The sequence below is a fragment of the Haliotis asinina genome, chromosome 2 (assembly GCF_037392515.1).
Source record: "Haliotis asinina isolate JCU_RB_2024 chromosome 2, JCU_Hal_asi_v2, whole genome shotgun sequence".
Taxonomy (NCBI): Eukaryota; Metazoa; Mollusca; class Gastropoda; order Lepetellida; family Haliotidae; genus Haliotis; species Haliotis asinina.
The window spans coordinates 19,307,762-19,323,795 of record NC_090281.1 but is presented as its reverse complement, the minus strand read 5'-3'; the positions used below and the strand labels follow the sequence as shown (position 1 = coordinate 19,323,795).

General features: G+C 40.4%; 1 pseudogene; it reads right to left on the bottom strand.

Annotated features, from left to right (window-relative positions):
- Window positions 1–974: 974 nt before the first annotated feature.
- On the bottom strand, window positions 975–15,223 carry LOC137271619 (cell death abnormality protein 1-like; annotated as a pseudogene).
- Between the last annotated feature and the right edge of the window lie 811 nt (window positions 15,224–16,034).

Sequence of the window (16,034 nt, the reverse complement as noted above, 5' to 3'; positions counted from 1 at the left end):
AAGGGTTCGGAAATTGCCTTCAAATTTGTTACCCAGTTACATCGACGTGGAACAATTCACTATACGCTGTCAAAATAGCGTCGTCATCGGATTGTTCGAATCTCCGGAAATGTGGTCATGGAAATAAGTACAACTCGATCATCATTGTTATTAATGCACAGTTTATTGCGTTGCTCTCTGATGTACATTGTACACCTATATGTAATCTCATACGTCAAACGTCCACACACACACACACGCGATCGGGTTTGTAAACAAATTCATTGTATGTGCTCTATTACATCACATTATATCAATATGGACACCGAATGATATAGTCGTGAACAAGAGTGCGAACAGAGAAAGTGTCAGAGTGTGAGGTGACTTAAGTAGAATCAACAGGTCAATGTTAATGTGAGAGGGTTTTGTCAATTAACGTTTGTGTCTGCAGAAACCTGATTATTAACTGATACTGATCATACCGGTTACTCGCTGAGTTCTAGCAATGTAATTAGATAAATGAATCAATCAGTCAATAAAACAATTCACCAATACATAAATCAATGAATTAGCAAATAAATTACATCTTAGAGTGTGAAGAAAAGTACAAACGTAACTGATAGTACTTTAATATACTCTGAATACACGTACCTGCATGTATATGAAAGTTTGACCAAAGTATCATTATGTACATATGTACAAACCCCTGTCCTCTTAGCATACACTACACAAACGCCTCTTCATTACGTTGTAGACGACCCATTCCCTAGTTCAATATTTACAGAAACAAAAATAAATCAAACACACACACACACACACACACACAAGAAAAAGAAAAAAAAACAAACAAACCAAAACAATACAAACATAACAATTACTTACATGTGTCGAGAATATGACGTGTCAAAGTTTAAAAGATGACGAAACAATATACTAGGGGGAATCTGCCCTCCCCTAAAAAATGCCAACCAAATCATCGGTCCGAGCCTGTACTACTACTGACTGAGTGCGTATATAACTACAAACGCCACTGACATGATGTTTTGGTACTTTGGATACATTAAGGAGCTTGTACCAGCAAGCATATCAAGTTTGATCACGGCGTCAACAACCCCTACGTCATTACAAGCCCCTGTCATCTGATCACACGCTACACAATCCCCGCTGCATGTATGCTGACAGTAACTCCCGTATGCCCCGTCCTTACACCCACGACTACAACTACCGTCTACATCACATACACCATCCAAACACGACCCACAAACCACATCACATCTCTCTCCGAACCACCCATCACTACACGCTGAACACCGTCCATGATGGTCACACCCATTGTCTCTACAATGGAGACATTTCCTGTGGCAGTGTTTGCCATAGTACCCAGGAACACAACCCTCCACACACGATCCATCATGGCCGTAACACAGGGATGACTTGCAGGAGGCACTACACGGGGTCTTACAGTGTGGTCCGTGCCACCCAGTCGCACACCCTTCTACACAAACTGCAGTATCCCTGTTGCAATGCTTGTGCCCATCTCTTCCTGTGTAGCACTTCTCGGGGCACGTGTTACTGCAGCGGTGTCCATGGTAACCTGGTTGACACTGTTCACATACCCCAGTTTCCCTGTCACAGCCTGTGGTCCAGCAATGAGGACATCTGATCTCACACTTCTGTCCATAGAAACCTGCTTCACACCCAAGTAGACAGTACCCGGTGTTGCTTCACCTTCCCATCAGACAGCTGTCACATGACATGTTACAGAAGTCCCCTGCCCATCTTCCATCACACCCATCAAGACAATGTCCTGTATCTTTGTGACAGACTGATGCTTTGCAGTTGTCAGGACATCGTTGATGACAGTCTGACCCAGTCCATCCTCCACCACAAGATTCAGAACAAGCACCCGTATATCGGTCACAGTAGACAGCGCCACCTACCGTACTTCTGGAACATCGTGGTGGACAGGGTGTGTCGCAGTATCGTCTGTAGAACCCCGGCCTACATCTGAAACATTCTCCAGTGTACCTGTCACATCCGTCTCCATCACAATGTCCTTGGCATGAAGAGCTGCAGTCTGATCCGTGACACCCGGTGTTACATGATTGACATCTAAGAAGACCATTTCCATGTCTGCACCCATTTGTGCTACATGAGTCTTGACTTGGGTTCGCTGAAAAACAAGTATATTTTCTGTTGTTTTACGATAATTGTTAGACACAAATATACGGCATTGTTTTCAAGAATCTATACATGAATTTGACTTTCCTTTAAAGTTTAATCCAGTAACCATGGTGAATATAATTTCATTGTACGATTATATACGTGTGTTTACCAAGAGAGTATGTCAGCGGCAACAGGGCAGGAAACAGCACCACAAGAGTCAGGGTCTTTCTGCTGTTCATTGTTCCTGGGAGTACGTGGTCTACTGCTGAAAACAGATATATACGGATTAAAAAATAAGTGGATAAGCTGAAGACAAAGCAAGTACTTGTAGTGGAGAAGAACGCTACATTAGAAGCTCCAGCTACATAAGCAAACGTCACTTATGTAAACATGGTTTGTCACATCTACACGGAAGTGATGAAATAGGTCGGAGTACAAACTTGATAACGGTGTGAAAAAAGTAGTATATGTTAGTAACAGACTCTTAGAAAGGAATCGCATGGTCGGGGACAGATGCTGATCCCATATAAACATCAATCATCGGGGTGCTAGAATCGATCACTGCATACTTATCGAACTGCGTGAACTGTACTCAAGTTAATGCATGCACGTTACTTTTCTAAAAGTAAACATTTGGCAAGAGAAATAAGAAAATACCGATTAAAGATCACATATACTCTAGGGGGTACAAATACATAAATCACTCATTGGCATCGTTATAAATGAAACCCCGTCTTTAAAACTGCTCATTTCGACCTTTAAATCGACCTCTTTGACAACAGTGCACAATTCTCCGCAGCGAGCGAAATTTCAACCAATCAAAGCGGAGCGTCTCCTTGACGTAATATGAAGGCCTGTGCGAAATTCATCTACATTTCAGGTGGTAAACTATTTCGTTTATAGGTTTGTACAAACCTGAAATCGCGACAGCTGTTGTGAAAAATGAAAGCTATATGTTCTCACAATCTTCATTCATTTATTTTTGTCTCCTGCTTTGCCTAGTTTTCGAGTTACAACCCTTGTTTTCATAGACGCTTCTGTCAAAACCGCTTGTTGTCGCTAGGTTGTAATCCGTGTTAGGTGGTTTAAACCTACACGTTATTTGTCATCGTTCACTTGATGATGCTCAGTTAATGAATTTATAACAGGTATAATTAGTGGTAACGCCACTTCGATTATCCGACAAAAGTCCCCAGTTGTCATTTCTTATGTCTGGATCGGTCAAAGGTTTAACCGAAAACACGCTGTACACAGATAGCAATGGGAAAACGTATACCAAAATTGATGACAAACCAGTCATTATGCAATGGGTCATGGTTAGTATGTTTGACATGATCAATATACTGGCCTGCTTGTGGTGGCTATATAATACATTAACGTGCCTGCCCGTCTCTCTCTCTGTCTGTCTGTCTGTCTGTCTGTCTGTCTGTCTGTCTGTCTGTCTGTCTGTCTGTCTGTCTGTCTGTCTGTCTGTCTGTCTGCCTGCCTGCCTGCCTGCCTGCCTGTCTGTCTGTCTGTCTGTCTGTCTGTCTGTCTGTCTGTCTCCACGATTGAAGATTACAGGTTATTGAAAAACATTAAATATGGACACAAATATGATTTATATAGCAGCAAGAGGTATGCACATGATATCTACACGATGAAGTGAGGTTGCAAGAGATGATATAATGTCTTAAAAAGCGTGCTGTAAGGAACATACAGTCTCTCCACGTTTCAAATGGAGCATCCGAGAAACACTCAGGTACACATCCGATCATGAAAGACATAATGACATCGTCATCATTAGACCACCAGTCAACAAACGTATTCACATCAATGACATCACACATGTTGTCAAATAGATCGTTTCGTTCATGCATTGTGATAGGACAGAACATAAGGATGTGCTTGACAATGTCATTTTCTATTCTTCCACACTTACATCCACCAGATTTGATTTTGCTGACACCAAGTTTTGCAACTGTTGATAAGTCTCTGATTCTATCGGGAGCATATGTAGCTAGTTTCCATATACTCAGTGTACCATGTCCGGTCAATGAATATCTACTCAAATCCTGTCTGACAGATATTTGCCTCTGTAATGACTTAGTCTCCACTTGCTTTATCCGCTCAGTGATGAAGCGATTCGTAGCTAGTTTTGATGGTATGACAGAATAATCAATGTAGTTGTCCAGCAGGTCACGCATATCATATTTCTAAATGAGTCGGAGCATATTGAAGAGTGGAGATTTTTTATTTTACATTTAGTGTTGTCCGTGCGATCACTTTGATACTGAACAAGACGATATGTGAATAACTTCTTAATATACATGTCACAGTGCGATCTACAGAGTTTTCCAAACATAAGCAGAGCCTGCTTATCTATGTAGCCTTGCACAGACAGGCACGTCTGTAGGTTTAAGGGCCGCACACACGTCGGACACGCAGATTGTCACGGCGGACACGCAGACTGTCCTGGTGAACACACGGGCAGGCACGGCGGACACACAGACAGGCAAGGTGGACACGCAGGCAGACACGGCGGACACGTGACAGTGGCGGTACGCCGTGCTTGTCTGTCTGTCTGTCTGTCTGTCTGTCTGTCTGTCTGTCTGTCTGTGTATGTGCATGTGCATGTGCATGTGTACGACAGTGTTCACAGGGTTGTAGAAGCAAGGATTTAGAAAGACGCCATTGATATGCCTGCCTCTACAAAGCACGGTTCGATGTGTAAAACACCCCAAGTCGACGTGAAACCTCTAAAGGAACTAAGAAACATTATTCCTTGAATGTAACGCAATTATGTTCACTGGCATAGAGAGAATATAGTATTATACATAGCGATTAAATTATGTTACTGTGACGCAAAATTGCGACAGTTTATCTCATAGTATGATATTATTAATTTCATTACCTAAATAGGAGAAAATAACTTGAACGTTTCTCACCTGTAAGGAAAAGTCCTCCCCAACACGACCGTTCATGCGGAAGTGGAATGCAAGTGAAGAAAGGAGCTCTAAAAAGTATTACCAAAGATGAAGGGCATACTGACACCAGGGCGCACCATGACAAAATAAATATCAGGTCTAACGGACTCACTCAACGATCTGTCAGCAATACCTCTAATAATAAACCAGTAATTTAAAAAACGATATACTCATGAGCACCCGGGAAAGAGTCGTGATTTATCATAGTAATAAAATGGATGCTTAAATGGATCCCTCGCCATGTCAGTGTCAAACTGAAACTTGAACACCCAGACATACCTTGAGTACCCGCTAAAAGCCCCTCGATAATTTGAGCACCCCCGCTTCTTGTATTTCATAAATAGAGATTGACTGAATGTTGTGAAGTTTGTATTTAGGAAATGTACACAGTGCCATCATCAACAATGAAAGCAAGACCGACATCACCTGCGAGACAGGAACAATTATTGTAGAACTCTTGTAGTTATCCGTTCTACTGAGGACATTTTTTTCTGCCAAAGCCTATCTATTCTATATTTTATTTCTGGTACTGAAAGGCCACAGGCCTGTAGTACAACACATTTAAAAATCACTATTTACACACACATGTAATATACATAAAGAAAGGGAAATAGTCAGCTCTCGATTACAATGTGTTTTGACATATATTCTGTCCTATACAACATAGCATGATCGGTAAACATGGACAAGTTTTGCAGTATAGTGTGGTTTGTGTTATTCAACAATGCAAAGAATTTATAGAGGTTTGGATGGACTTGATAATATTTCTTAATATACAACTTTCTGATGGAATTATATGCTGGGCAAATTAAAAGAAAATGATATTCATCTTCTATTTGGTTAAGATCACATAGCTTGCAAGTTCTGTTTTCTTTCGTTGACATTTTTAAATCTTCCACTTTCGATAAGTAAATCATGTGAAGAACATCTCAGTCTGCTTAAGGCTATCCTATACTTTTTTACGTTTAGACACGAAAGATACGTTTCGGCGACAAAAGTACATTTAAACATCTTATAATACAAACATTTACTGGAAAGGGACATCTTTTCAGACCATTCTTGCAAATAGATATCTTTTGTACGAACTAATGCATTCTAATTCTTTATCTTTATACAACCATTTCTCGGTTTTTGACAAACGTCCCCCCTTTTTAAAGACTATTGCTTTCGTTTTATTTCTGTTTACAGTTAATTTGTATTTGTCGCAATAACTCTCAAGTTCTTGTATGATTTTCTGAAGACCCGCAACGGTGCTTGAAAATAGCACGATGTCGTCTGCAAAAAGCAGGAGGAATATATGTACTAGGTCCGGGTGCAGTTGTATTCCATACTCACAATTGCTTTCAATTTGGGTTGCTAATTCATTTATGAAAAATGAGAATAAAAATGGGCTAAGTCTGCAGCCTTGTCTTACCCCAAGTTGTAGTTCAAAAGAATCTGACAATTCATCGTTATTTTTAACACAAGCTTTGACATTTTCGTACATATTATGAAGCATTTTTTTCATTTTAGGACTTAGGCCGTGGCTATTGAAAATAGACCATAATTTTTGTCTGTCGACTGAATCAAATGCTTTTTCGAAATCCACAAAAAGTGTACACAGTTTACCCCCTTTGGTATTAATATATCTCTGTATAATACTTTGTAATATAAACATATTGTCGGTAGTCGTATAACCATGTCTAAATCCTGCCTGAGATTCAGTTATTTTATTCAATGCCTCTTCCCATATTACTAATCTTCTGTTGACGATAGAAGTAAAAACCTTGCTAAAACTACTCAAAAGTGTAATGCCTCTGTAATTGTTTGGATTACTGATACTGCCTTGTTTATGCAGCGGGACAATAATACCGATTGTCCAACTATTTGGAAATATACCATTTTCTAATATTACATTGAACAATAATTCTAAATATGGTGCTAAAATATCCGCCGAATTCTTAATTAACTCGGGTGTTATGTCATCGATGCCTGGTGATTTATTGGCTTGTAAACATTTAATGCTGTCCAAAATCTCCTGCCTACTAATAGGAGAATCTAACATATCTTTTGTCAGCTCAAGATTAGAGTCAGGTGATGTTGATCAATTTGCACCGTCAGCAAAGTTATCAGTGTTATCATCCGTTTCTAAATTGAAAACATTTCTAAAATGTCGATGCCAATCATTCACACTAATATTGTTTTTTGCTACGGTAGAAGTGTTCAAGGTTTTCAGTTTCAGCCAAAACATTTTTGGGTCTGATATGCTATTTTCTATGTCTACCCGCTTTTCTTTAAAGTAATCAAGTCGCTATTGTTTACACACTGCATTATACTTGTTTCTTATCTGACAATATTCTTCTAATGCCTTCTTATCTTTCGATTTTCTAAATTTATTTAACAGCTTATACCGTTTAGTTTTAAGGTTCTCACATGCCCTATTATACCATTTGTTTGATATTTTCTTTGATGCACAAATCTTTCTTTTCATATTTCCCGCAGCTAAACAGAGAGCATTAGTGACGTATTTAATGCTGTCATCAATATTTGTGAATGCGCTATCAACGGATTTATCAACTGTGGACTGAACATGATCTGACAACAGATTCTCTCTAAATCGTTCTGCTTTATCATTTTCCCAGAAAAACTTATAAGCATTATTTAGATTTTCGTCAAACCCTTCAGAATATCTAACATGACCTGTCTTTATTGACAGTGTTATTGGTAAATGGTCTGACTCGATACGAGATGGTATAGTGAAATCACCAACAAAATCAAATAGTATTGATGATGAAATAATATAGTCTATTAGGCCACATCGCCCATTCATTATATGGATATTCAAAGTAGAACATAACTCTAGTAAAGTTTTACCGAAATTTACCAAAGCCTATCAAAATCTTAGAAATTTATCATTACCTTTTAACAGGAGTAACATATGCAACAGATATTCAGACTGTGTTGCCTGTTGTGTCACGTGTATTTGATCACAACGCAACAGACGAACTAATGGTTTGTATTTACACACGCCATAAACTTCACATTTCACGCACGCGCGCACACACACACACACACACACACACACACACACACACACACACACACACACACACGTGAATCAGTCAATTTCGAGACCCGTCTGTCAAATGGAAAAAAACATGGTATACTTGCAAAATCACTAAAAATGGGAGGAAAGCTTACATTTATTTCTGTGCCATGCATTCTTTCGGTTGTAGGGCAAAACCCCTGGGACAAAAACCCCGTGGACAAAAGCACCAAAACCCCTAATGAAGACCTGTGGACAAAACCCGAAACATGTTTTAACTACTGAGTGATTGGCTTAAGTGACATGTTTTGCTTATGCTTTGGTGTAGAGCCCACAACCTTTGTTAGACTTTGAATGGCTGTTCTGCAAGCTGTTAAGAGTGTTTTAGGTGAGCATGTGATCTCTCAGGGCTGTATTTATCACCAGAAACAAAGTACTTATCGCAAAGTACAAGACTTTGGTCTGGTTCATTCTTACAAAGAAGATAGCATTGTTTTTGTTTGTTTGGGTTTTTTTTTTTCATTTTTCGTGGAACATATTTTTATTCCAGCACAAGAGGGTACAAGAAGTGCATACATAGCTAATGGATAAACAAGAGCGGTGAATGACCATCTCTGAGTTCAAACAATCAAGGGTGATGTTCTTATATAAAAGGACGTTAACACCGTAGGCCTTGCAAAAAAGATAAAGTTAAGATTGGCAAACCAATCACTGTCAAGGGTTATGAATAATAATACAGGGATATGCATTATGTGTTCTAAGTGAATGATACAGACATCGTGGAATGAAAGTAAGATTTACTTAAAATGTTTTGAAAGATAAAGTCAAGAGACTCCTCATACATATCTGCCAGAGGAAGCTATGGGGTTTTTCTCAAAAGCAGTCACATTATTATTCTTGCGGGCAATGAATTTTTCAATAGAGTGTGTCTGTTGGATTTTTCTTTTTTACATTTTCAACTGAAAGGGTTGTGTTTTTAAGACTGATTAAAATAACATGTCTTTTACAAAAGAAAATGTCGCTAGTGTCCATATTTGTTCTAAACATACTCTCGTTTAGTTTCAAGAAGAATTTTCCTCTCTATGTCCATTATTACTCAGTAGTGATGTATTGAATTTCCAGTAGCCCTTTCCTCTAGTCTTACATTGAGAGTTAGAAAGGGTTGGTGTGATGGCTGAATGATCAGATTTGTGTCCTGGAAAGATGACAGAGGACACAGTAAGATTTACAGTATCTCTAGAAACTAGGAAATAACAGAGAGTCTTGATTGTTGTCTAGGATGTTTGTTCGACCAAGTACATTTCTTGGAAGAGGGATTACGTTCTCTCAAGACATCCACTAAGTCGGCCATCCCAACATTGTGTTATGTGGTGAGTATATCTGGTGTAATTGGAATTTACTTGAGGTGAGGGGCCTTCACTTATGTAACTTAAGGTACACGTTGGGATGTGATGAAGTAAGCTTTTGTCAGTTGATTGAATGTGGCCAGCCAGCTTATAGGGCGAAGCTGAGTTTTGCGCTAGACTGGCTGGGACGTTGTTTGGGGACTGGACATTATTGCCGGTTGATAGTATACCCGTGATGTGAATGCTCAGCGTTGATTCATGAACTTGTACCCACGTGGGGACTGGACATTATTGCCGGTTGATAGTATACCCGTGATGTGAATGCTCAGCGTTGATTCATGAACTTGTACCCACGTGGGGACTATGACAACGTGAAACTAGGAAGTCATGATGTATACAGTTTTGGAAGGATTTAATAATGAGGTGACTATGCCGTATTGCTTGCACAGAATATGATTGCTAAGAGTATGCCCTGTACACTTGTTGAACTTGTAAAGTAGAATCAGCCTCCCTTCTGTGTTAGGATGGTATTAATAAATCATCTCCTAGATTAGTCAGACTGTTGTGTGATCCATTTCCTTGCACGAGTGTATCTGTTATAAACCACTTTATCACACTTTCACTCGTGACAATTGTCAAGTACTTCCTTACGGGCTTTAGGGTTATTGGTGGATTTATAGTTCTCAGTCATAACATACCAACGTTGATATGAGATATGGCGCGTGTGTAGAGCCCTTAAACGACTTAAGACCTGAAGAGGGTGAGTTGACAGAAGCCAGAGTGAGATGAGTGGATTAATTGGTGGAAGCCAGGGTGGGTTGAGTGGATAAATTAAGACTGGGGGCCAGAGTGGGTTGAGTGGATTAATTAGTGTTAATGATGCAGTTGAATGCCGGAGAGACAAAGACGCCTTGATCCCTGTTGATTGTTGGGTTGTGTCTGCGGATTTGTACTGCTTCGGCAAGTTTGCGTTGTTTGAAGTCATGTTTGTTGCTAGCAAGTGTTGTGACAGTGTCCCAGTTGATGTTGTGGTCAGGAAATTTGGTGATGTGTTCCGAAATGGCTGATTTTGTGTCACCTTTGTTTGTGGAGGTTTTGTGTTCTTTAATGCGTATGTTGAGTGGTCTGGATGTTTCCCCAATGTAGTTGCTGCCGCAGCTGCAGCTGATGTTGTAGATGACGCCTTTAGGGTGTTGTTGTTGTGTACTGTGTTTCCTACCGTTAGCCTTAATGATTGTTTTGAGGGGTGTTCCTGTTGTAAAGTAGGTGTCAATGCCTGCTTGTTGCTTGAGTAGACGACTGATGTGGTGTGATGTTTTGCCGGTGTATGGTAGTGAGATGCGTATGGGAGCGGGATCAGGCTTGGTAGTAGTGGGTTTGGGAGGTGGGTTGACAGTGGAGTTAATGACACGGTTAACAAGTTGGGGAGGGTAGTTGTTTAGTTGGGTGAAGACATGCTTGAGATGGTTTAGTTCGGGTTGAGGAGAGACAGAGGATAGGTTTAGGGCACGGCGGGTGAGGGTAGAGATGATGCCCGTTTTAGTTCGGAGTGAGTGGTTTGAGTCAAAGTGGAGGTATTGGTCAGTGTGAGTGGGTTTACGATAGAAAGAGGTTTGGATGGTGTTGTCAGTAGTGCGGGTGACGAGAACGTCAAGGAAGGGGAGTTGTGAGTTGCTTTCAGTCTCAAACGTGAACTGAATGCGGGGGTGTTGCTGGTTAAGGTGCTGAAGGAGAGCGGAGGGGTCGTTAGCTTGGGGCAGAATGACAAAGGTGTCGTCAACCTTCCTGAACCAGCAGGTTGGTTTAATTAGTGAGGAACTGAGGGCTTGGTGCTCAAAGGAGGTCATGTAGATTTCAGAGAGGATGGGAGAGAGAGGGGATCCCATGGGCAGACATGACTTCAAACAACGCAAACTTGCCGAAGCAGTACAAATCCGCAGACACAACCCAACAATCAACAGGGATCAAGGCGTCTTTGTCTCTCCGGCATTCAACTGCATCATTAACACTAATTAATCCACTCAACCCACTCTGGCCCCCAGTCTTAATTTATCCACTCAACTCACCCTGGCTTCCACCAATTAATCCACTCATCTCACTCTGGCTTCTGTCAACTCACCCTCTTACCCCCCCCCAGCTGGCTTCAGTCCTTAATCAGCTTACCTCAACACTTCTCTAATGTATTGTTACCTCAAATAGTTATTGTTAATCCTGTTATTGTTGTATTGTCATCACATGCTCATCTCTGCTGTATATATATTGTACTCCCCCTGCCATTCCCCACACGCTTGAAAACGGTATAAGAATCTATACCGAAACGTCGCTACCCTGGAATAAAGAAGTTGATCATCCATAAAAATTCTTGTCATCTGAATTGAAAAGATCAATATTCATCAGAACCTGTTCATAAACCGGTGTACATAAACCGGAGTGGTATAACAGTATGGCCCAGTTTGTACACCCTTAAAAGGCTTATTAAGGATAAGACTTGCACAACAGAACTGAGTGTAAGGTCAACTGACATCTCTGATAATAATGGGAGAATTCACATATCAGTATGATGAAAAATTGTTCAAGTCATCAAGGCCTGTACATACATAGGCGTGCACCAGCCAAATACACAGCGAGACAATTCTTCTCCCCTGCACTGGAAAAGTGACGCATCTTACTTACAATACGAGAAGAATGTCACAATGGCGCACACTATACAGTGAATTGGATATCGAGAGCACTTACCCCGTACAAAATTGCTTGAAGATGTTACCAGCACGATCGGCATGTTTGCGGGACCAACACAACTTAATACGGCCTATATCTGGTAATAAAACGATTCATACAGCCAGCATGAATGGAAAAGGTTTATAACAGAGTGGTCTACACCTACAAAGTACATAATCGAGACATTTTACCACTTGCACTTGGAATGTGGCCTAAGTTACATACAATGATATATTTTATCAGGGGGACACTCAGAGTACACTTAGTTGCTATAAAAAGCAGGTACAACATTGATGGAAAATACCCCCAACACAACTGACCTTGTTGTCGGATCAACAAAACAGGGTACTATCGCTTATACTAAGGTAATGGGGAGTGTTAAGCATGAAAGTAATTGAAATGAGGATATAGTCAGCATAAACAAACACATACATGAACGTGAAGAAAAGTGTGGCGTCATAAAGTATCGCTTAATGCATGACTATCTCGTTACATGCGAGCTCATATATTACTGACATATCACATGCTTTTGAACTTAGCATCTTTATGCCCTGAACACAGAGCAGCCTTACAATTATGTTTGAAAATTTCATAACGAAGTCTCAAAAGAATGTTTGCTTTGTAACAAGCACGCTTATGACTATGACGACCATGTGATACTCCACTGTGAAAAATATTACCTCTCCGAATAAGTTTTTCTCATCTCTGATGTGCTTGATGTTGAACCTATGTAAAGTTTGAAATGTTGGAAGACGACGAAATGTTGTCAACACTCCGATACACAGTTCACACGATCCCTCGTCCGGGACACAGATCATGTTGTCAACATTCCAAGGTGCCGATACACAGTTCACACGATCCCTTGTCCTAGAATCATATCGTACTGTAATGATAAACTTTGCAGCATATGTCTACCATTTGAAACCATATCTTGAGTTTGTATTTTAAAGTGTGCTATATGTCTGACTGAATTCATGTATCAATAATCTTCGGATTGATTTCTGGAGGAAAAGGAAATAATAACCTGGATTAAAATCTGGTAAAAAGTTGCAGCCTCTTCATAAACATACAATCGCAAGCCAGATAAAAAAAGGAGACAAGTCTAAATACCGTGCACCTGCTATCTTTGAAAACAAATAGCTGAGTGTAAAATTGCTTCGTGGTGATAAGTCAACATGTTCCAGACTTTGATGGCTGTTGTGACACACGCATCACATATATACCACACACATAACATATACACCACACACATCACATATACACCATACACATCACATACATACCACACACATCACATGCACACCATACACATCACATATATACCACACACATACACCACACACATCACATGTATACACCATACACATCACATACACACCACACATATCACATGTACACCATAAACATCACATATATACCACTCATATAGACCGCACACGTCACATACACACCATACACATCACATATACACATCACATATACACATTACATGTATACCTCACACATCACATATACACCATACACATCACACACACACCATACACATCACATATACACATCACATATACATCGCACACATCACATATACACCATACACATCGCATATACACATCACATATACATCGCACACATCACATATACACCATACACATCACATATACACATCACATATACATCGCACACATCACATGTACACCACACACATCGCATGTACAGATATCACAGATATCATTAACACAATTTTTGTACCCCTCTGACAAATATAGAATTCGGTTTACATACTTCATTGAGCAATACAACATACAGCTGCAGCACATAAATCTTACGTAATCATGATTTTCAAATACATATTCTATATTAGGCGCATTACATTGTTTGGGTTGGTTGGTTTTACAGTTTTAGGGCGACATGAGCCAGTAAGAGGCCTATTTGCGCCCTAATTTTGACTTGATTTAATTAACAATCATATGTAATTTCATTACAATTTCAAAGGGAATCGTTTAATTAGAATAAAAGAAACGACGATTTTGGAATTCATACTGCTTTATTTTTCAACATAGTCCCCTTCGAACTTCACACACTTCTCCCATCTGGTTTGCCAATTGCTGATTCCTGATGTGAAGAACTCCACATCTTGGTCCCCTAAAAAACCCTCCACAGCGGCGATAAGCTCATCATCATCCTGACATTTCTGGCCCCGGATGTGTTTTTTCAGTCGAGAAAAGAGGTGGAAGGGGGCTAGGTCTGGTGAATAGGAGGGGTGAGGTAAAATTTCGTACCCGCACTCGCTCGCAGTTTTCATTGCAGCTCGACTAGTGTGGACTGGCGCATTGTCCTGGTGAAGAAGAATCCCTCGCCGGATCTTTCCTCGCCGCTTCACGTTAAGTATTCTGACTGCTTCGGAAGGTTAGCATAGTACTCTCCATTTATTGTCGTACCATGAGGCAAGTAGTCGATGTGGAAGACACCTTTACTGTCCCAAAAATAGTAGCCATAACCTTCTTTGGGGACCTGGTCGATTTGAACTTCTTTGTCCTTGGAGAGGTGACATGTTTCCATTCCATTGACTCCTGCTTGCTCTCAGGGTCATAATGATGAAGCCAGGTTTCATCATAGGCTACAATTCCAAAGTGAAAATCTTCTGGGTTGGCATGGTAACGAGTCAGCATCGCGCCACTGATGTTGACCCGAGAAAGCTTCACGTCATCAGAAAGCATTCTTGGGACCCGTCTTGCATACACCTTGGACATGTGGAGATTGTCATGGAGTATGCTGTGAATGGATCCATATGAGAGCCCGGTTGCATCTTCTAACTCGTGCAGGGTGATACAACGATTTCCCATCACTAGTTGATGCACAGTGTCAATGTTTTCCTGGGTGGTACTGGTTGAGGGTCGTCCTGGACGGGGGTCATCATCTAAGCTCTCTCTTCCTCGCTGAAACTCTTTCACCCAACGTTTGATGGTTGCAACAAAACGGGAAAACTCCTTGTAAACAGCAATGAGTCGCCCTTCAACCTGCATAGGTATAAAGTACGGATGGCAGTCACAAATCAGGGAGGTGGTTGTCTATTAAATTTTACCTATTGTATTACGATGTTAATGCTGTACTGTTTTGTAACTATGTACTTTGTAGATTGTGAAAACGCCATCTGGCTTGTTGTGTAGAGTATTTAACAATGACATAGCGTTGTATACGTTTGAATGTGTGTCGTGTTTAATATAGTATGTATAACGAATCAACGTATGATGCTTTTATTCTTTGAAAGCTGATTGATCGCTATAATAATTGTACCCATACTATTTTCGAATGATTATGTAACAGACTATCCTGCGACTGCTGTGTATTAAACTCCTTGTTTGTTTTATTCAGGTGTTGTGTTGTGTGTGGGTTGGTATAGTAGAAGCGAGCAATTCCCCAATCTCGCGATTTAACAGAATTAACAATAGCAACGGCTTCATCTTCATCATAATGAATCTTTACTGCGTTAGCCTCATACACTGATAGACCCGTGAAGGTCCCGGGGTAGAATAGGCCTTCAGCAACCCATGCTTGCCATAAAAGGTGACTATGCTTGTCGTAAGAGCCGACTAACGGGATCGGGTGGTCAGACTAGCTGACTTGGTTGACACATGTCATCGGTTCCCAATTGCGCAGATCGATGCTCATGTTGTTGATCACTGGATTGTTTGGTCCAGACTTGATTATTTACAGACCGTCGCCATATAGCTGGAATATTGCTAAGTGCGACGTAAAACTAAACTCACTCACTCACTCATACACTGATACGACAAATCAGTCTTCATAAATATAGCACAACCACCTCTTCGAGAA